Source organism: Monodon monoceros, unplaced genomic scaffold (genome assembly GCF_005190385.1).
Source record: "Monodon monoceros isolate NGI ecotype Baffin Bay Population unplaced genomic scaffold, NGI_Narwhal_1 Super_Scaffold_18, whole genome shotgun sequence".
In the NCBI taxonomy this organism is placed as follows: domain Eukaryota; kingdom Metazoa; phylum Chordata; class Mammalia; order Artiodactyla; family Monodontidae; genus Monodon; species Monodon monoceros.
The window spans coordinates 172,392,215-172,413,011 of NW_021703774.1; positions in this window are offsets into that span (position 1 = coordinate 172,392,215).

The window sequence follows — 20,797 nt, forward strand, 5'->3', positions numbered from 1 at the left end:
TTTTTGGTTTTGTTTAGGGACCTTCATTTGGTGGAGTGGAAGATTAAGAATTTTAGTGGTCTTTCTTTTTGGTGACTTATCTAGGTTGCAAATGAGCCAATTTGCCAAATTAACTAAATCTGAAGTGGATACAGTTTTCCATTCCATCCTGGTCCTTTTAACAAAACAAGAAAGATGCCAGTTCTGCCTGTTAACAAACGGAGGTGACAGTTATCCTAGTGGACGCAACATATGAAGGAAGACCAGAGTCTTCTTTAAAAATAACCTGAAGTCGATTAGAATAGTCATGAACAGGTTCATCAGATTTTTGTATGCAAGGCTGAATTTTGTTCCAGTCAATAGGCTTAGGAAAGGCGACTGTAATTCCTCGGTGGAGGTTTTCAGTGAGTGTTCTAGCCTCTTGCCAAAAGTTAGGGGATTGCTCTTCTAAATCCCCTCCAGAATGTTCCCATGGGCTAGTTTCACCCAGTGTTTGCTTGACCCTCACCAACAAGCACGTGGACTAACTGATATAAATCTGAGAAACTAGGCTGGTAGGTTTGAACAACTATGTTAAAATCTTCAGCAAACCTGTGGGGGTCCTCAGTTACTTTAAGAAATGCTTTAACTACGGCTCACAATTCATCCAGGGAACATGGGTAATCTGGGGTTTATTCAGATCCTCAGAAGATGTAACTTTACAGGGTCAGGTTCTAATAGGTCCAGAGGAGGAAGATGGCACTGGGGGTGGAGCCTGAGACAAAGAGGAGAGACGAATGAAGCCATTTTGTCTTTCTTTTTTTTTTTTAATTAATTTATTTATTTATTTTTGGCTGCCTTGGGTCTGCGTTGCTGCGTGCGGGCTTTCTCTAGTTGTGGCGAGCGGGGGCTACTCTTCGTTGCGGTGCAGGGGCTTCTCATTGCGGCGGCTTCTCTTGTTGCGGAGCACCGGCTCTAAGTGCGTGGACTTCAGTAGTTGTGGTGCGCGGGCTCTAGAGCGCTGGCTCAGTAGTTGTGGCTCACAGGCTTAGTTGCTCTGCAGCATGTGGGATCTTCCCAGACCAGGGCTCAAACCCATGTCCCCTGCATTGGCAGGCAGGTTCTTAACCACTGAGCCACCAGAGAAGCCCCCACTTTGTCTTTTTTTAATAATTTGTTTGCCTCAGTTAATTTAATTGTTGTGTTTTTCAGAGAGGCCATTTTAGACTCCTGATGGTGTCCAATTCTGTTTTGGTGATTTCAGAGCAATGGCTCTGAATAGAGCGTCCAATTCTGTTTTGGTGATTTCAGAGCAATGGCTCTCTGTAGGCGTCCTATTCTGTTTTGGTGATTTCAGAGCAATGGCTCTCTATTACAGTTTTGAGAAAAGTAAGTTTGGGGAGTTCAGTAGTTCCTCATCGATTTTCTAAACTGCTTTTGGTTAGTCAGTCCATTTAGTTAGAAACGTGCAAGAGAGAGGACCATGGTTTTTAAACATAAAATCGCCCAGGTACCTGAAAGGAGAGTGCCCTCAAAGCACTTAGATAACTGGATCCCATTTTTAAGAGGTTTTTCTTTAGAGCAAAAGAACCATTCTTAAATAGACACAGGTCAAATAACAGAAGAGTTCCAGTAGGAACAGTCTGATTTCAAGGCTGAGGCCAAAGTGCCAACTGACTACTCACAGACAGAACAAAAAAGGACAAAGCCTTTAAACAGATCCCAAATAAAGCCTGGAGAGCTTCAAAATGCAAAAAGAGTGGAGCTTGAATCCAGGAGGAAAACTTACCCTCAAACTCCAGAGTTGGCTAGAAAGCAGTGAGCTCAGTGGGCTCTGTGGGTAAAATGACCTGTTTGCTCACCAGCCTCAGAGTTGTCGGGGGTCTTCTCTACATCTCAATGGAACCTCTGTGTAATATTAACCTAAAACAACAGAACTGCCAGTTCTATTACCAGCAGAGTGGATTTATTTGGGAGCATCAAAGAATTGCAACTCAGGACATGCAACTATGGTGAACCACTTGCAAGTCCTGTTAAGCAAAGGAGAGGGAACTATTTTATAGAGAAGAAGGTAAAGTTGGGAGGTGCTGTTATAAACAAAAAGCACATTGGAGGAAACTGGGAGTTTGAAGTATAGTGTCTTTTCTTTGGCTGAGCTGTTGCCAAGCATGGAGAAAAATCTTTCTTCCTCCTTTTGACTTCCTTCCTGCCAGAGATGCAAGATACACCTCTTCCTGTTGGGATCTGTATTGACGTTGATTGGTACGTGCGTGAGAGCTCCCACTCTGGCATCCCAACTCCATTTTAGTGAGGTTTCCCCTCATTAGTTTTCACAGCCTTTGCCCTCTTCTGATGTATAAAAACTCTTTACACAATCTAAGAAAAGTGCCTGTAGTGTCAGATCAGACACTTTCAGGATTGGGCAACTGACTACTCCCCATGGCCTGCAGGTAGAGGCCAAGCTCCTTAGCTAGGCATTCGGGGATCAGACCACTGCCCCCTCCTCGAGTTGATCTCCCGGTAGTTCCCCTGTACACCTTGTGTTCCAGCCAACCTACATGACTCGCAAGGTCCAGCACCCACCATGCATCTAAACCTCCATGCCTTTTCCTTGGTTGTTCTCTCTGCTAGGGATTGCCTTCTCTCGTGAATCAGAGAATTTCCCCACTCATCCTTCAAGCCCCAATTACTTACCTCCTCTGTGAAACCTCTGATGCATCCCCCCGATAGCAGAATAAATGATACTCTTTGTGCCACTGCCGTCTATACCTCACTCACACTTTAGCTACTTGCATCACCATCTTGATGTCTATCTCCTTCACTCGGCTAAGAAGTCCCTGAGGGTGGGTAATATGCCTTATTTCTGTGTTCCCAAAACATAGCCAGGTCTGACAGTTAACTCATTTTTATTTAACAAGCATTTATTGACTGTTATTGATTGGTATACAGTGGGAACAAAAAAGATACAGTCCCTGTCCTCATAGAGCTTGACGTCTAGCAAGAGAGACTTTAGAACAACCAGCATAGAAACAGATGTAGAAACAAACACTTATAAATGACAAATATTACTAACTGCTAAGGAGAAGATAGGGATATTATGAGAGAAACTAATGGGGAAAGCTACTCTGTGTAAATGTTTGATGAATTAACAAGTCAAAGAATGAATTGATTAAATCACCCAATCAAAGAATGGTGGAGAACTCTGATCTTATAAGGACCAGTATATGTAGTGGTTATGAGCATGGATACTGGAGCCAGGCTGCCTGAGTTTATATCCTGGATCGGACACAAACTAGCTGTGTGACCTTGAGCGAGTAATTAATCTCTCTGTGTTTCACTTCCCTTACTGATAAAATGTGGGATAACAATAGTATCTCAAATCATTGGTTATTAGTCAGTTTTGGCTGAGTAACAAACAATCTCAAAATCTCAGTGGCTTACAATGTCTACATTCATTTTCTTTCTCATGGGTTTTCTGAGTCAGCTGAGGTTCTGCTGGGCTTGGTCATGACCAGCAGGTCTTGGCTCCAGGCCATGGGTTGGGTTCAGGTTGGCTCTGTGTGTTTCCTCATTCTCCATGGACCAGCAGTTTTCTGGATCTGTCTCTCTCATAGGGAATCACAGGAGCATAGGAGGACAAGCCAAATCCACCAAGCACACTAAAACTACACTAAAGAGGCACACTGCTAACATATCATTGGCCAAGGCCAGTCACACAGCCAAGCCCACTATCAGTAGGGTTGTGTATTAGTCTGCTTGGGCTGCTGTAACAAAACAGCACAAATTGGATGACTTAAATGACAGAAATTTATTTTCTCATGTTCTGGAGGCTGGAAATTCAAGATCAAGTTGCTGGCAGGGTTGGTTTCTGGTGAAACTTCTCTTCCTGGCTTGCAGATGACCACTTTCTCACTGTGTCCTCACATAGCCTTTCCTCTGTGTGCCCCTGGTGTCTCTTCCTCTTCTTATAAGGACACCAGTTCTGTTGGATTAGGGATCCACCCTTATGACCTCATTTAACCTTAATTACCTCCTTAAAGGCCCTATCTCCAAGTACAGTCACATTGGGGGTTACTGCTTCAACATACAGATTTGGACAGACACAATTCAGTCCGTACAGGTGGGAAATATATTCCCCTTATTCTAGAGGGAGGTCTTGTCACATCACATGGCAAAGGGTGTAGGGGCATACATCTTTATCAGGGAATAAAGAAATGGCAGTAGTAATCTGATCTCCCACAAACTGTTACAAGGGTTAAATATGTTTATTCATGTAGAGTGTATAGGATAATGTTTGGTACTTAGTAAACTCTAAGTTTGGCTATTTGTTACTTTATGGTTCAGCTGAAACACCTACCGTGTGATGGTCTCACAGTGTACACATGTCAGCCTTGTCAAGGAGTGTGTTTATATGTGTGTAATTCACTGTATGTAAATTACACCTCAATAAATCTATAAATAGATAGCTAGATGATTGATAGATGAATTTATCTATTAAAAATCAAGGATTTGGGGGCTTCCCTGGTGGCGCAGTGGTTGAGAGTCCGCCTGCCGATGCAGGGGACACGGGTTTGTGCCCCGGTCTGGGAAGATGCCACATGCTGCGGAGCGGCTGGGCCCGTGAGCCATGGCCGCTGAGCCTGCGCATCCGGAGCCTGTGCTCCGCAGCGGGAGAGGCCACAACAGTGAGAGGCCCGCGTACCGCAAAAAAAAAAAAAAAAAAATCAAGGATTTGATCTTGGAACAGAAAAAGGACATTAGTGGAAAAACAGATGAAATCTGAACCAAGTCCAGAGATTAGTTAACAAACTATACCAAGGTTAATTTGTTAACGTTAATAAATGTACTGTAATTATGTAAGACTAACATTAGAGGAAACTGCGTGAAGGATGTACAGAACTCTCTGTATCATCTTTGTAACGTTTCTGTAAATCTAAAATGATCCCCCCCAAAAAGCTAAAAACAGACAACACCCCCCATGACTCCCTTCTGCCTACCAGAGAGGTGAGCAATTTCTGACCTTGGGACCTAGCCTTCATTTCTTCAGACCGGTGGGCTAATTGCCAAGATCTGATCACAGATCCAAAGTAGGGAACACGTAATAGCATTTTAGTGCAAATTAAAAACTGTGCTGAAATGAAAAGACCAAACTCACCCAAACCTTTGCAGGCGGTAGGCCGCTTCCCTCGCCGGGTGGGGACTAAGGGCTTCAATGCCCCAGCATGGTGACCACCAGCTACATGCGGCTACTGAGCCCTTGAAATGGGGCTGGTCCGAATGGACATGTCCTGTGACAGTAAAGATTTAGGATGAAAACAGGTTATGAAATATCTCAGTAATAATCTTTTGCATCAATTACATGTTGAAATAATAATATTTTAGATATACTGGATTAAATAAAATACATTTGAATTAATTTAATCCATTTCTTTTTATTATTATTTTTTAATGTGGCTGCTAGAAAATTTGAAATTGCCCACGTGGCTCATGTTATGTTGCTACTGGATAGTGCTGGTCTAGAGCGGAGAGGTGGTATAATACCAGAGGAGGGTCCTGCTGTGACATCTGGAGAGCAGGGTGAGGGTCGGGCTCAGGCCCAGCGGAGGAGAGGAATCCAGGAGCTGGATAGCCTGTGTTTCAACCAGGCCCCAACTTGTGATGTCAGAGGCGAGGAATGATAACAGAAAAGGAGTGGGATTTACACAGGCCTCTTCATGCAAATCCAACCTTTGTACCTGCAAAGCAGTCAGGCTTCGTTTATGACAGCCCGGCTGCCTAAATTAGAACAGGCAGCCAATCACGATGGCATAATGAAAAGGCCAGAGGAGGCTGCCACAGTAGGGTCTCCCTACAGGAGGACAAGGCCCCGCCTAGGTTCATCTAGAAGTGACAAGCCACCAGACAGCTGGGGCTGCTCCAGGAGCTCGTTCCCCTTTTAACCTCTCTCTGGGTGGCTACCTCGCCTGGGAAGACACAGCCATTGGACCTCAGGAATCACCCTTTCAGTCCAAAGTCTGGGCTGAAAGGAGAGGCTTCTCTTTCTCCAAATGTTCATGTGTCCCAGGAAAGGATTCTGATTGGCCCAGCTTGAGTCATGTGCCCATTCCTGAGCCAATCACTGTGGCTGTGGCTGGGTCACATGGTCACAGGATAATGTGATTGGTAGTCCCTTCAGAAGCACATGGAGTGAGGAAGGAGTGAGGAGAGAGCGATTCTCCCAAAGGAGGGGGCATTGTCAGAATAAGGGGAGAAGCAGGACAGAAAACACAAATTGCAGAGAAGCCCTCTACCCTTCCAGTGGTGCCTGCGCCCTTACAACCCTAAGGCCAGCTTGGGTTGCTTTTTTCCTATGGGTCAAGATAAACTGAGTATTAGCCCTTCAAGAGACCATTATCCCAGAGCCAGAGAAGGGATCCAGGAACTACATCCTCAGGGGGCTTTCTGGGCATCCCTGGACTTGTCCATGTAGGTGAGCAGGAAGGAAACCATTCTAGGGTCAAGTCACTGCACATGTCCTGCCCCCTGCCCCCTCCAAGGATTCAGTTTTCTTCACAACATATATTTCTTGAGGCCCATGTTGGACTCTGGGCAGGACACTGGAAACTCAGAAATGTAAAGTCAGGAGCTCGCAGCCTGTGGTAGGAGAGGGGAGAGGGGAGAAAGGTGTCAGTGAGACTGGCATCAATCCAGGGAGTCCTGGATCCCAATCGTCCAAGGCTGTGCTCCGCTCAGTACCACTTGGTAAGCAGGGCACAGCACCCTGTATGGCTTTGGTACCCAGCGCTGCATCCCCAGAACCCACCTCTGATGGTAGCTGCAGCTGCAAAGGACGGTTCCATGAGGGCTCAGATGCCTCGGGCTGACAGCCTTCCGCCCTCACGCACTTCAGATCCAAGACCTTCTCAGGCAAATGCTACTCGGAAGTCAGGGGAGTAGGCACCCCCAGGGCAAGCCTCAGCTGATGGGGAAGGGAGCCACTGGATGAATGCTGGGACCTCCTGTCCCTCAGCTGAGCATTCTGGGAGACGTTCTGCTCTCCTCTGAAGTCCCGTGGGATCAGCACCTGTTGCCCACAGCATGAACCTCTACGTGGCACCGTGTGTGGCCTTCTCTCCCTCCCTGACTCTCCTCACCACTTACCCCTGCATCCCAATTAAACCACCTGCACCCGGGAATTCCCTGGTGGTCCAGTGGTTAGGACTCCGTGCTTTCACGGCCGTGGGCCCGGGTTCAATCCCTGGTCAGGGAACTGAGATCCTGCAAGCTGCTTGGCGTGGCCAAAAATTTAAAAAAAAAAAACAAAACACCGGCACCCAAGACCTTGTCCCAGGCTCTGCTTCCGGTGGGGGCCAACCCCAACTAAGATATACAGGTACTCGTCAGCACCATGCGGACGCAGAGATGAAATGGGCCATCATCCCTGCTCTTGACACAACTAAATATAATAACATGCGGAAAGATCCTATGGCACAGGGCAGCCAAGGCCACATTAAGGGGCTTCCAGGGAGAGGCCAGGGGACAGCCCTCAGTCCCCTGAACCCTAAGCCCCCACCCCAAGGCCACACAGCCTGACCCTCAGCACAGCCCGACTGAAGCCTTGGGGAATGGTGGCAGCTCAGCTGCCAACGCCAAACACACAGAGAGAAAGTAATTTCCTATTCTTGGCTAATTGCTTTCCACGTCTAGCCCGTCCTCCCCCACCCCGCGGCCCCTCCTTCTCCTCCTCCCCTTCTCCTTTCTCCACCTTCCAAGGACAAGGACTAGAGATACAGCCCCCCTGGGCCCAGCTTGTCTCTCTCAAAATGAGTTTCTGAAATGTAATCCGAGAAGTGGCAGGTAGACTGTGGCTGGCACAGCCCCCAGGGGAGGGATGGCTCTGTGCAGGGACCTTGGGGCTCTGGCTTGGACTGAGAGGGCCCCCAGGCTGGGAAACAAGCACTCACGCACACCCTCTACTCACTCTTTCGTTCATTCACTCCTCACCTCATTCGCTTCTTCACTCGGATATTCTTTCCCTCCCTCCTTCACTCACTCAGTCACTGTGGCAGAGATGTTTGTGGAACCCACTAAAAATCCACCTTCTCCACATTTACCCCCACGTGGTCAAGAAGGGCCGTGCAACTTGTTCTGGCCAAAAGCTTATAAAACAAAGTAACATGATTCCCTTCCAGGCTGAAACATTTAAGAGCCAGTGTGTGACCTTCACTTCTCTTACCTCCTGCAGTGGCAACCATGGAGACCTCGTTTCCAGATGTTGCACCCCAAGATGATGGCACCTCCATCAGCCTGGGTCCTTGAGTGACTGTGCTGAGCAGAGCATTCCCGCATCCCCTTTAAACCACACTGGATATATAATGTGAGAAATAAACCTTTGTTGTGTTAAGCCTAAGGTTTGGGGGTTGATTTGTTACACAGCATAACCTGTACTGTGCTGATGAATACGCTTGTTTACTTATGCATGCTCTTGCTCCTCTCCCTCCCCTCTATTCCCTCCCCCTGTACCTACCAGAGAGTGAAAGCCTGAACTCCTTCCCCAAGATGTGCTGAGTGGCCACAGTGGGCTGATTGATGCAAATTGTTTCTGGAATACCTACAAGATACAGAGACAGAGGGCGGTGGCTGGACACACGGTGCAGACAGAGTAACCTTCCTGTGGCTTGATGAACTTATTAAAAGAACGTATTACTGATCCAGTGGTTGCCCTGAAGTAACAATTTCCCAGGATATCGTGGGTGGCCAAGGAGGAAAAACAGGACAGGGCATGCAGATAAGCTGACATTGCGCCGGGATGGAGTTGGGCTGCTACAGAAGGTCTTACTTCAGAGACCCTCCGGAGTCACCAAACGCCCCACCCCTGTTTCACAGACGAGGAAACTTTGGTCAGAGAGGTTTGTGGACTTAGCCAAGCTCCCATGCTTAAGACCCAGAACCCCAGGTTTCCCACAGGAACGCCTGCCACCCGGGGTATCCTGAGGACATTTTTGTGAAGCGTGAATGCCAAAGGTACACTTTCTGGAAACCCGAGTAGAACCTCATTTGACTACCAAGGTCCCATTTCTTAAGCACTTCCTAAGTGCAGAGCCTGAAATAGCTGTTTTAACAAAAATAAAAGAAATAGAAGGCCCAGACACTGCTCAACCAGCCAGCTGTGGGGAACTGAGGATAAAAAACCCCAAATAAGAGACAGAGATAAAATAGACACGTTTTGTCAAAACAAGTATAAAGGGTCAAACAGAAGTAGGTGTCTGGTGGTGGCGTTTCCTTTCCTTCCCTCTTCCTGGCCTTGTCCCCTCTTTGCTGAAGCCCAGGGAAGCTGCCCCCACCTCCTTTATGTGACACAGGGCTCAGGGCTCCCGATCCACCACCAACAGCCTCCCCGCTCCATTCCCATGTGCTCTCAGGAGAGTTTCCATGATACCCACACCCTGGAGTGGCAGCTGAGAAAACCATGTGCCAGGGACACCTTATTGCACTTTTACCCAGGCCTCACCTTTGGCTAAAAAAACCCCACCCCCGTCACCCCATCCCCTTTGCTAGGCAGGTTCCTACTCAAGCTCAACATCCAGCTGAGGAGCCACCTCCTCCAGGAAGCCTCCCCTGCCCTCCCCCTCCTCAAGGCTGGCCTTCAACAATGCTTGGTGGTCCTTGACAATGTTCCAGCACAGTCCTCATTCAGGCCTTGCTGTGTTTTGTTTGCCTGTTTGTGAGTGTTCTTCCTCCAGCCAAGAGTGAGTTTTGCAATGCTGAGCAGGACCTGGGTTTCGTTCATTTCTGATCCTCCGTGCCTGGCCCAGGGTTTTGTACTTCAGAGTTGCTCAATAGGTGTTTGTTGAAAGCATTCTTGTACACACAGGGGCTTTATGAATAAATCATAGACAAAGGAAAGCGTCTCTGGGTGAAATTCCAGGTATCAGGAGCTAAGTAGGGAGTGTATGTGTGTGTGGGGGGGGAGTTGTTGTTGCTGGGGGCCCATGTCACTCAGTCCCTTTGGCCACACGGGTGCAACCCTCCACCTGCATGTTTACCATTTTCACGGCACTCCCGATCTGTCCTGTCGCCAAATCACGCACCAGACCATGTGTTCTAGCTTGGGCTTCATAAACTCCAGTCCCTGGACTTGTAGGTAACTGAGCCTGCTCATGGCAATGGACCAAATCCTTCAAAGCATTACAAAGCCAGGACATCGCGTAGGAGGTAGAGGGAGAGGGCAGTCTTTGAGGGGCCCCTCCCTCTTCTCATCAATCTTGAGCTGAGAAGACATCGGGAGGACCTGATGCTTGCAGCACTCCCGCTGCCGAGGCCCCGCTGCACTGTGACCGTGAATGGGGAAATGAGCAGCTCACATAATAACCCTTGTTACCGAAGGGTCTCCTTGGAACAGGTGGAGTAGGAAGGCCAAGGAGCTGAGGCGGGCTTGGCCACGCACTTTCCAGAAGCAAAGCCTTCCCAGCTCAGAGGAACCTCCCAACCCTCACTTTTTTTTTCAGAGTGTATATGTTTTATTTATTTTTTTAACTGAAGTATAGTTGATTAACAGTGTCGTGTTAGTTTCACACTAACAGGCAAAGTGATTCCGTTTAATATATATATCGATATATTCTTTTTCAGATTCTTTTCCCTTATAGGTTATTACAAAATATCAAGTATAGTTTCCTACTCTATACTGTAGGTCCTTGTTTGTTATCTGTCTCCTATATAGTAGTGTGTATGTGTTAATCCCAAACTCCTAATTTATCCCTCTCCCCTTTCCCCTGTGGTAACCCTCATTTTGGGGTTCAGCTCTCTAGCCCCTGACCCTCCTCTGTAAGTAAAGTTGGCCAGTCCCTTCTTGGACCACACCATCACTTGTCACAGGCTCTGTTCTAACCTCTCTCACAGTCCTGCCATATTTGATTATGTGTCTGGGTGTCTGTCGCCCTCACTAGCTTGCAAAGCCCCTTGTTGCACGAACTATTCCTTAATCACTTGTGTGCTAGGTGTCTGGCAATCAAAGTTTGATGGATTCATTGATTGATGGAAGGATGGACGGACGGAGAGAGATCTGCCCAGGAGACACTCTGTGATTGTATCTCTACCATTTTTTAAATTTTGTGCAGTCTTGTGCGAAGTCCTTTAGACATGCATTTTTCTCATTTAATTCTTACAGCAACCATATGAGTTGAGTAATCATAAACCCATTTATGATAAGAAGACTGAGGTTGAGGCTCTGTTTTCACGTGATGTCCCACAGCCAGAAAGTACCAAGCTAAGCAGAGTGAGTGACTCCAGATTCTATACTCTTAACCACTCTGACGTACAGCCTCCTCATGGATATACTGCTTTTTCTCTGAGCCTTGGCTTACTCATCCATAAAATGGGGATGATAGTACCCACCTTGCAGATTGTACACTTAAGGGTCAGGCTGGGTCCATTGTGGCTTCCAGGTTCCCGGGAATTTGGGGTTTCTGAGTTCTCCAGCTTAGGCCCATGGGGACCCCTATCCACAAAGTCCCTTTGTTGGTCACTCCCCTCCCTCACAGTGGCTCCTCAACTTTGTCCCCCATTGCCCTAGTCTTCTGCAATGATGCAGGTTAAGCACATGTTGTAGTTTCTTTTCTTTTGCTGTGGAAGGGGGCACTCCCTCATCTCCCCGGGGATGAAGCTTCCCTGTGTTTGCAGGGAACCGGTCAAAATGCTGCATTGAATCCTGCTTACCAAGCCTGCCAGGGACAGTTGGGGTCCCTTTCAGCACCCCTGCCTGACTGCCTCTTCTCTGCTCTCCACCTGTCCACCTTTAATTCAGCAGGCTATAAATATGGAACTTATCAATCTCACTTTTCTGCAAGGAGAGGAGAACCTTCTCACCCACTGTGGAAAGAGGACTGATAGCTTCACTCATCCACTTGAGTGCTCACAATGGCCTAGGTGCTACCAGAATCTGAAAGAGATAAAGGGTCAAGGCAAACCCCAAAGCCGCCACCACTGGAGCCCAAATTCCACACTTCTGATGATTTGGGGGGATAGGTGGATTCTTCCAGTTTTTCTGGACAACAAACACTGAGGAGGTGGCTTCCTGGGAAGCTTGGTTGAATGGGAAGCAAATGAAAATTCTTCACTGACCTAACCCAATTCTATCAAGGTGGGCTTCTTGGAAGAGGAGGGATTCAAACTAATGTTGAAATGAGGGTGGGGATGGTGAGGAAGTCTGGCTGGGGGAGAAGCGGAGAAAATGAGGAATTCTAATGGAAGGAAAAGAAGGAGATGGTTAGAAAAGGAAGAGAGAAACCAGGTGTATCTTGTCAGCTGTGGAAGAGGGGAGGAGCCTGCAGGGGTCACCTGGATGCAGATGAGACACAACAGGAACCAAAGGCAAGGATGGTAGGGTGCAGAGGATGGGGATAGGGAGAAGGGACCTCAAGCAGTTGACTGTAGGGCCAGCCTCGTGCCCAGAGAATGGCACTCTCCAATCTACAAAACGAAACAGCCAAGACCTGGGGAATGAATGGCCTTGCTAATTGGCCGTTTTGTTTTTTATGCATTTTCATTAGCAAGATAAAATAACAACTAATCATGTAATTGTCTCCTCATCTGGGAAATAAAAGCCCGGTAACCACCTGAATATTCTTGGCTGCTGAATGAGCCACAGCTCCTCAGCCCAGGGCTCGGTGAGTGATGGGGACAGCGGGACAGGGGACAAGGATGTCACCATCCAGTCTCCTGACTCGTACCCCAGGCAAATGCCATGAGTGACACTTCTAGAAGAATCAAGAAGCAGTCACCATAGTTCCACCTTCTTCACTGGCCAGAAGAGTCTCAATTATTTCTCTCCTTACCCAGTAGACCCCTCATCCCTAGCTGGTCAAGGATCTCACCCAGAGACCCCTCCCAATAGCCATCTTGAGACAGGTGCTCTGGAAAGGGGCAGAGGGAGCAAAGCCGGGTCTCCATGGTGACCCTGTCCACTCACCCTCCCATCACGAATTGGGGGGAAGGGCTGAGGAGCTTTGGTTGGGGGGGAAGTGAGGCAAGGGAGCCTGGTTACCCAGGCAACTCCCTGGAGGTACCAGCCAAGGGCTCTGCTCCCACAGGTTGGGGCTGGTGTTGTCATGGAGACTCCCTGGCAGCATTGCCAAGGCTGGAGGCTTGGTTCCCCTCTCAAACCCTAGGGGCATGGGGCACAAGAGGTGAAAGGATCAGGAGCCTCTTAGAATAATGTGACTTTCAGAGTGGCAGCTTGCTGGAGAAGAAAGTTCCAGAAGACAGTGTGCTCTCCACTTTGCTTTTCCCTACTGGCCCCCTGACCCCCTCACACACACACACACACACACACACACACACTGCCCCTGTTCTCGACCTGCCTCTAGAAATTTGCTGGCGCCCAGCTCTCACTCTGAGCTCGTGGTCCTATCTCTCCCTCTCTTGGTCTTCTTTTTCAGTGATGCTGATCATTTCAGGCAGAGAGTCTACCCAAGGGTCACCATGACGACTAACCAAGCCTTTGGTATCCATGGTGACAAGCCCTCAAAGTTATTTTTATTTATTTATTGGGAATTTCAAAGGATTTTCCACTCCCTTGCCAAGGCCTGGCATTTGGGAGACTGGGGTGGACCATCCCCTGGGCCTAGAAAAGGAGAATAAGGTTGAGGAATGTTGGGACTGACAGCTGAAATGTGGCTGGAAGGTAGCCCATAAATACCTCCTCGAAGCTGCAGAGGAAAAGGGCTTGTAGGCTCCTCCGTCATTCTGCCAGATGCCTGGGGAGGCTCTCAAGAGCCACTTAACAGCCACTGTCCTCAGGGAGGTTCCAGTGCAGCTTCAGGGGATAGATGGGCTGACTGAGACACATCTTACTTCACTCTAAAGAATAACTCACAGGATTTACAGAAATACACAGAGCCTAACAGGATAAAAACAAATGGATGAGGAACATGGAGTAAAGGGAAAATAAGATAATGCTGGCTAAGGGAGAACACAATCATGCAAGGTCCTAACAATAAGTGAGGTGTGCCACAAATCCAACTCTGAGCTTCCTGATGGCCACAGCAAAGAAGGTAATGAGATTTATACAGTCTATAAGGGGAAAAAAATGATAGTTCAGGAGAAGTGATGGAGGGAAAATTAGATGAGGCTACATCCCCAGCCCACAGAGAGTCCTCCCCACTAGCATCTGACCCCACCCTCTCACTTTTTTGCTTCTTGGCCCTGCCTTGTTAGTTTTCTCTTTCTCCAATGAAGCTTATTCTTTAACCATGCCATGCGATGTTGTGTAATTTATCCCAAACCTGGTGCATGATGGAGAACCCAGATGGGACCCACCTGCAGGATAGAGGCCTGTAAGGGGTCCCCCTTGCACGGCAGCTTGGCCCCATCTAAAGTCATAGCCACTGAGATGTTTTTGGTTGCAAATAAGAGCAGGCCCGACGCAAAATGGCTCCACCAAACAGGGGATTTAATCTTTTCTCAGAACGGCACATTCTGAGGTAGGCTGGCTCCATTGGTGAATTCTGAGCTTCACTGGCATCCAGGACCCTGGTGCCTTTCACCTATGAGCTGGGCCACCCTCAGGGTGTCAGTTTAGCTTCCTCCATGTGGCCATCAGTGCTCCAGCCTCACATGCAGTGTGGCCGGTAAGGGAAGGGGATTCTGTTCTGTGTCTCATTTTAAGAAAACCATTTCTAGAAGCCCTCAATGGATATTCCATCATGTGTCTTTGGCCACATCTGGGTCACCTTCTCCCCGTTAACCCACCCCAGAGCAAGGGAGAAAAGGTGAGCACAACAGATCAGACTAACCAGTATTCATGCTGACTCACATGGAGGGAGGAAAGGACCCCGGAACAAAACTAAAGTTCGGCCCCACTGAGAAAGGAAGGGTTTCAGGTAGGTGTCTTAAGTGAGGGCCCCCAGAAGCCAGCCTTGAGATGAAGATCTGTGTGCTGGTGATGTAAGGAAGTGCTCCTAGAAGAAACTGATAAGGGAGCAGGAAAGCAGGACAGAGAAGCTCTACGGGCTCTGGAGCAGAAATTACATCTCAGGTGTTGTCCCAACTCCAGGCAAGGGGGTGGGACTTTCATTCTCCAACTCTCAAAGAGTCTTTGGCTAAGGGCCGCCTCTGGGGAAACTGATGGTTCTCTGCACACGTAGGCACGCCAGCTCAGGTGGCCCACGGGTAGGCTTCTGCAGAGAGTCGCAGGGGCGTTAGAAGCAAAGCACGCAGAAGTTGAGGGCTGCGAACACAGAAGTGGTCATGGGGATCCCAGGGGCATCTGGTCAACCAAGGGTGTCCACCACAAAAATGACCTCTTCCGCTGCCAGCACCCTGAGGACAGGGAGCCTGTCTGTCTTGTCATTTGCTGTCTCCTCAGCCCCAGCAAAACACTTGCAGATGCCATACTCAGTAAATATGTGTTAAATAAATGAATGAATGCCCCAGGGTCTGGGGCTTAGAGAGAGCTGCCCCTGGGCCTTGGGGCGTGTCTTTCCAGCCTGAAGCCCCACCTGCCAGGAGGCAGCCCACACCCCCAGCCCACAGTGGCATTTTCCGGGGTAATTGGTGTCTACATAGAGCTGAGGACAGCGCCTTGGAGAGTTCCCAGCAGACCAAGCCCAGCAGGTTGAGCCTTGACCCAGAGGCACAGAGGGTGGTGGCCATGCTCAGGAGCTGAATATACCCGTGACAAACAACTCAGCGCTATTACTATTTAAAAAGTGTAAATGAATTCATAGCAAAGGCTTCTACAGACATTACCTCACGCATCTGTCACAACTACCCTGTGTGTCAGGTGTTACTGCGTCACCATCATCACCCCCAAAGGAAGGAGAAAGAAACTGAACCTCAGAGAAATGGATTCCCTTGCCCACAATCAAAGAGCCCGAAGGGGTGACCCCTTGATGCCAGATCCCACATCACCCTGCCTCCCACGAGTTCCATGAAGAGCTCTTTCCTGGCACTGAGCCCCCTGGATCACCATCAGCTGTGCTTCTGCCTCTTCCCCCTACCTCTTGCACTAGGCCGTGAGTTCACCCAGAGAAAAGACCACGCCCCTTTCTTTGTTATCTTCCAGGCCTGATACAGCACCTGTGAGATAGTCATCAAGGCACATGGTAAGGTGACACTTTCTTACCCACTTAAGTTTCGATGTGGCCATGTGACTTGCTTTGGCCCATGAAACAGGAGAAGTGACATATGTCATTTCTGAAGCTTCAAGAGGAGGTATGTGTGACAGTAATGTTCAAGATGGTGACTGTTCCACCATCCTGTTTCCCAAATTGAAGATCACATACAACAGAACCCAGGGATGGCCTGTGACGACAAGTAACTTGTGTGAGAAATACACCTGGTGATCTTATGTCACTGAAATTGGGGGGATGTTTGTTACTGCACCATACCCTTCCATTTCCTGACTGATAGGGCACATATTAGTAGAGACTTAATAAATGTTTATAGAAGGAAATAAAGAAGGGAGAGAAGAGGGAGAGAGGAAAAGGGGGGAGGAGGAAAGGAAGATGGGAGGGATGTGAATAAGGACCTGTGGTCCCCTCTGAGCAGTGATTGAGACGGATACATCCAGACCCCAGCCATATCCTCCAGAAGATTAAGCAGGTAAGCAGGTTCCTGCAGCTCAGACACCCTCCTCTGCCCTCCTCACTCCACTCCAGGGCTCTGAGGTCCAGAGGTTGCCAAGGGGAACCTGGATTTTCCAGGCCTAGTATGGAGAGGGCATCCCAAAGCCAGAGAGGAGAGAGGCTATTTCCCCCTCCAACTGAAGACTTCCTCAGCCAAATGAATAATTTAGTGTAAATGATTTTGAGGTGAGTCGAGTCTCCAAGTTGCCACCCGATTATGTGTATCATAAAAGGCAACGACAGTAATTTATCTCCTTTCCCTCGAGGGGAGGGCCGTGAAGATGGGGAGGAAATGCTCGGTGCCTGGCATGGGGTTATGAATCATTCCTCTTAGCAGTTCAGCTGCAAGCTGCTGACACTTACTGATTTGGCATTAAATAATTCCAGCCTTAATCTGGAAACAGAGAGAAGTTTGGACTTCCCTTCCCAAGGGAGAGCCTAGGGGAGCGAAAGAATTAAGCAAGGGGCCATCGTGTGGGGAGGAGGGCAGGGGTAGAGGGAGGGGGAGGGCTGTATGATTTGGCCTCATTAGTTCACCCTGAGGTTGTCTTTTCTCTAAGATACAGGGACAGAGGCTGGAGCCTGAGCTGCACGTGACAAGCTCACACCTGAGCAGTGTCCACCGTGTGGGCTGCAGAGGAGGACAGGCAGCAGTGGTCAGCTGCTCCCGGACGCTCTCAGCCTTTCCAGCTTACAGGCAGCTAAGAGGTGAAGCTCATCACCCTCCTTCGGGTGAACCCAGGCTCTGTGCTGGAGGAACCCCAAGAATCTCATAGCCACAATTGCTTTTTTCTATCTTAGAAAGCTACAGGAGTGAAATACAGTTCCCAGTTTGCAGATGGAGAAACTGAGTCCCTAGTGAGGCCATAATGGGATAAAAGGTATAGTACAAAGGGAGAGAGTGGTGGGACACACATCTCCCAAAATCCAGACCAGAACATTCTCCCTAAACCCAGATTCCCTATTCATATAAAAAGAAGATAGAAGTAATCCCAGGGAATTCCCTGGCAGTCCGGTGGTTAGGACTCTGCACTTTCACTGCTGAGGGTGCACATTCAATCCCTGGTAGGGGAGATAAGATCCCGTTTAAAAGAAGAAGAAGGAGCAGGAGGAGGAGGAGGAGGAGGAGGAAGAGGAGGGGAAGAAGAGGAAGAAGAAGGAGAAGAAGGAGGAGGAGGAGGAGGAGAAGAAGAAGAAGAAGAAGAAGAGGAAGAGGAAGAAGAAGGAGAAGGAGAAGGAGGAGACGAGAAGGAGGAGGAGGAGGAGAAGGAGAAGGAGAAGAGGGAGAGGGAGAAGGAGAAGGAGAAGAAGAAGAAAGAAGAAGAAGAAGAAGAAGAAGAAGAGGAAGAGGAAGAAGAAGGAGAAGGAGAAGGAGGAGACGAGAAGGAGGAGGAGGAGGAGAAGGAGAAGGAGAAGAGGGAGAGGGAGAAGGAGAAGGAGAAGAAGAAGAAAGAAGAAGAGGAAGAAGAAGAAGAGAGGAAGGGAAGAAGGAGAAAGAGAAGGAGAAGAGGGAGAGGGAGAAGGAGAAGGAGAAGAAGGAGGAGAAGGAGGAGAAGGAGAGGAAGGAGAGGAAGAAGAGGAAGAAGAGGAGGAAGAGGAAGAGGAAGAAGAAGAAGAAATCCCAGAGAAATCTGAAGTGACACACAGTTTCACACCTTAGGCCCTACCCTAGACCCATCCTCATTTGAGTCAGAACCTTCAAGGGAGAGGTCTGTTTGGCTGAGTTTTTTCAAAAGCTTCCCAATAACAGCTTTATTTGCAATATCCCCAAACTAGAAACCACCCAGATGTCCTTCAACAGGTGAATGGTTAAAAAAACCTGTGGTCCATCCATACCATGGAATATTACCCAGCGAGAAAAAGGAATGAACTAGTGACATAGGCAACAACTAGGATGAGTTTTCAGGATATTATGCTAAATGAAAAAAGCCAGTCACCCAAAAGATTACATACTGTACAATCCTGTTTATATAATATTCTCAAAATGACAGAATTATAGAGGTGGAGAACACATCAGTGGCTGCCAGGGGTCAGAGATGTGGTTGGTGTGTGGAGGTGATGAGGCTGGGATGGATGTAGTTATCAAAGGGTGACACGAGGGATCTTGTGCTGATGGAACTTCCTGTATCTTGACTAGACTCAGATACGCAAACCTACACATGTGATAAAATTGCATAAACACACACGCACAAACTAGTACATATAAAACTGATGAAATCTGAATAAGACTGGTGGATTATATTAATGTTAATTTCCTGGCATGATATTATACCATAGCTTTGAAAGATGTTAACACTTGGGAGAAACTGAGCGAAGAACACACAGGATCTCTCTGTCTTATTTCTTACAACTGCCTGTGAATCTACAATTACGTCAAATTCTACAATTTGGGCTTCCCTGGTGGTGCAGTGGTTGAGAGTCCACCTGCCGATGCAGGGGACACGGGTTCGTGCCCCGGTCCAGGAGGATCCCACATGCCGCGGAGCGGCTGGGCCCGTGAGCCATGGCCGCTGAGCCTGCGCGTCCGGAGCCTGTGCTCCGCAACGGGAGAGGCCACAGCGGTGAGAGGCCCACGTACCGCAAAAAAAAATTCTACAATTTTATCAAAAGTTCGATTTAAACATTTTTTGAAAGCTCCCCCTAGTGATTCTGTTCAACCAGGGATGAGAACACTTTTCATATTTAGCTTTTTTTCATTCAATGTTTATTTAAAACAAAGCCGATGTCCCAATCAATAGAGTCCACACACTTCCGCCTTTCAGTGGTCCAGGAGAAAACATGCACCCCTTCAGGATGTGGGTGTCCATCCAGGGTGGGCCCAGTAGCCAGACAACAGACAATTTCTTAATTGTGCAGCAATGGAAAGGGGAATTTTGGACAGACCCAGCCTCTCCTACTCACAGCTCTGCAACTTCCGGCAAATTACTTACCCTCGCTAAGCATCTTTGCAAAGTGGCACACTAATTACGACTGCTATAAAAGGTGGCTGGCAGATTGGAGATAGGGCAGTGAGGAGGCACGGAAAATGGAAGATGGTTGGTGGTCAGAGGTGTTGTCAAATTTCTGGGAGGTGGTTAGGAACTGGGTGTAGGTCTTCACTTCCACCCCAGGGGCCTCTACTCGGCCTGGGCACACCTGCGTTCCTGCCACACCTCCACCCCCAAAGACTTGGAAGCAGCCGCATAGTACAGAGTCTAGGGGCCAAGGTTTATGGGAGGATTTGTCCGTCTCTGTAAAGAGCTGCCGTGTATCTAAAGGGGTAAAATGGGGAAGCACTTCATAAAACGGTTTCCCCTCCTGAAGCAGACACTGGGACATCAGTACCACGGCCCCAGAGATGAGGTTGGAACTGAATTGAACCAGGATGTGTCTGATGTTTGCCCAGCTCATGTTTAATATAATGCAAGGCTTTTCTCTCTGTCGGTCGGAGCCCTCCCAGTAGAGTCTGCAGTGTAGACAACCCCAGCTGTCCAGCCCTGTGCGTGCAGACCCCTCCCTGGGTGTGCAAGTGAGTACACACGTACACACGTGTATACACACGCCTCCTTCCTATGAAGGACTTGGATTCTGACGTGAGAGGGGAGTTTGGAAATCCCACGGGGACACCCATCTCCTGCAGGGCCGGCTCCTCACCTGGGCCGGCAGAGGGAAGCGGAAGATGCAGCTGGGACGCAGGTACTTTCATTATTTACGAAGCTTTCGTTATGTCACGTATAAATAATGGATGACTGCAAAGCGCGGCGGGCACCTGCGTGGAATATTCATGAGCCTTGTTTGCGGGGATTTCAGCTGCCGCCGCCTCGGCCCCAGATGTTCACGCACTCACACACGCACACACACGCCCGCAAATAAAAATCATCATAATAAAGATTTCACCTGTCAGGCTGGGGGGCCTCGTCTCCGGGAGAGAGGCAGCCTGTGCATTCTCGAACTCAGAGGTGTTCAAGAGCCCAGCGCCCAGACGGTTCGGGAGGGAGGAGGTGTCGCCTGGCCGCCTGGGAACCCTGACACTCCACAGTCTGATCCACTTCTCACCCCAGCCTTGCGAGCCCCGGCGTTTAATCAGGACTCCCACTCAAAGATCAATAAGCCTTTTCTCCATGTGTGCCCGCTGAGACCCCTGCTTGCCCGGCCCTCGAAGGGGCTGGTGCTGCAGACTCGGATTCCTGTGCATCGGGGAAATCGTCCGGCGCGTGAGTTTCCTCTCTGCCTGGTCCGGAGGGCTGCACTCTCTG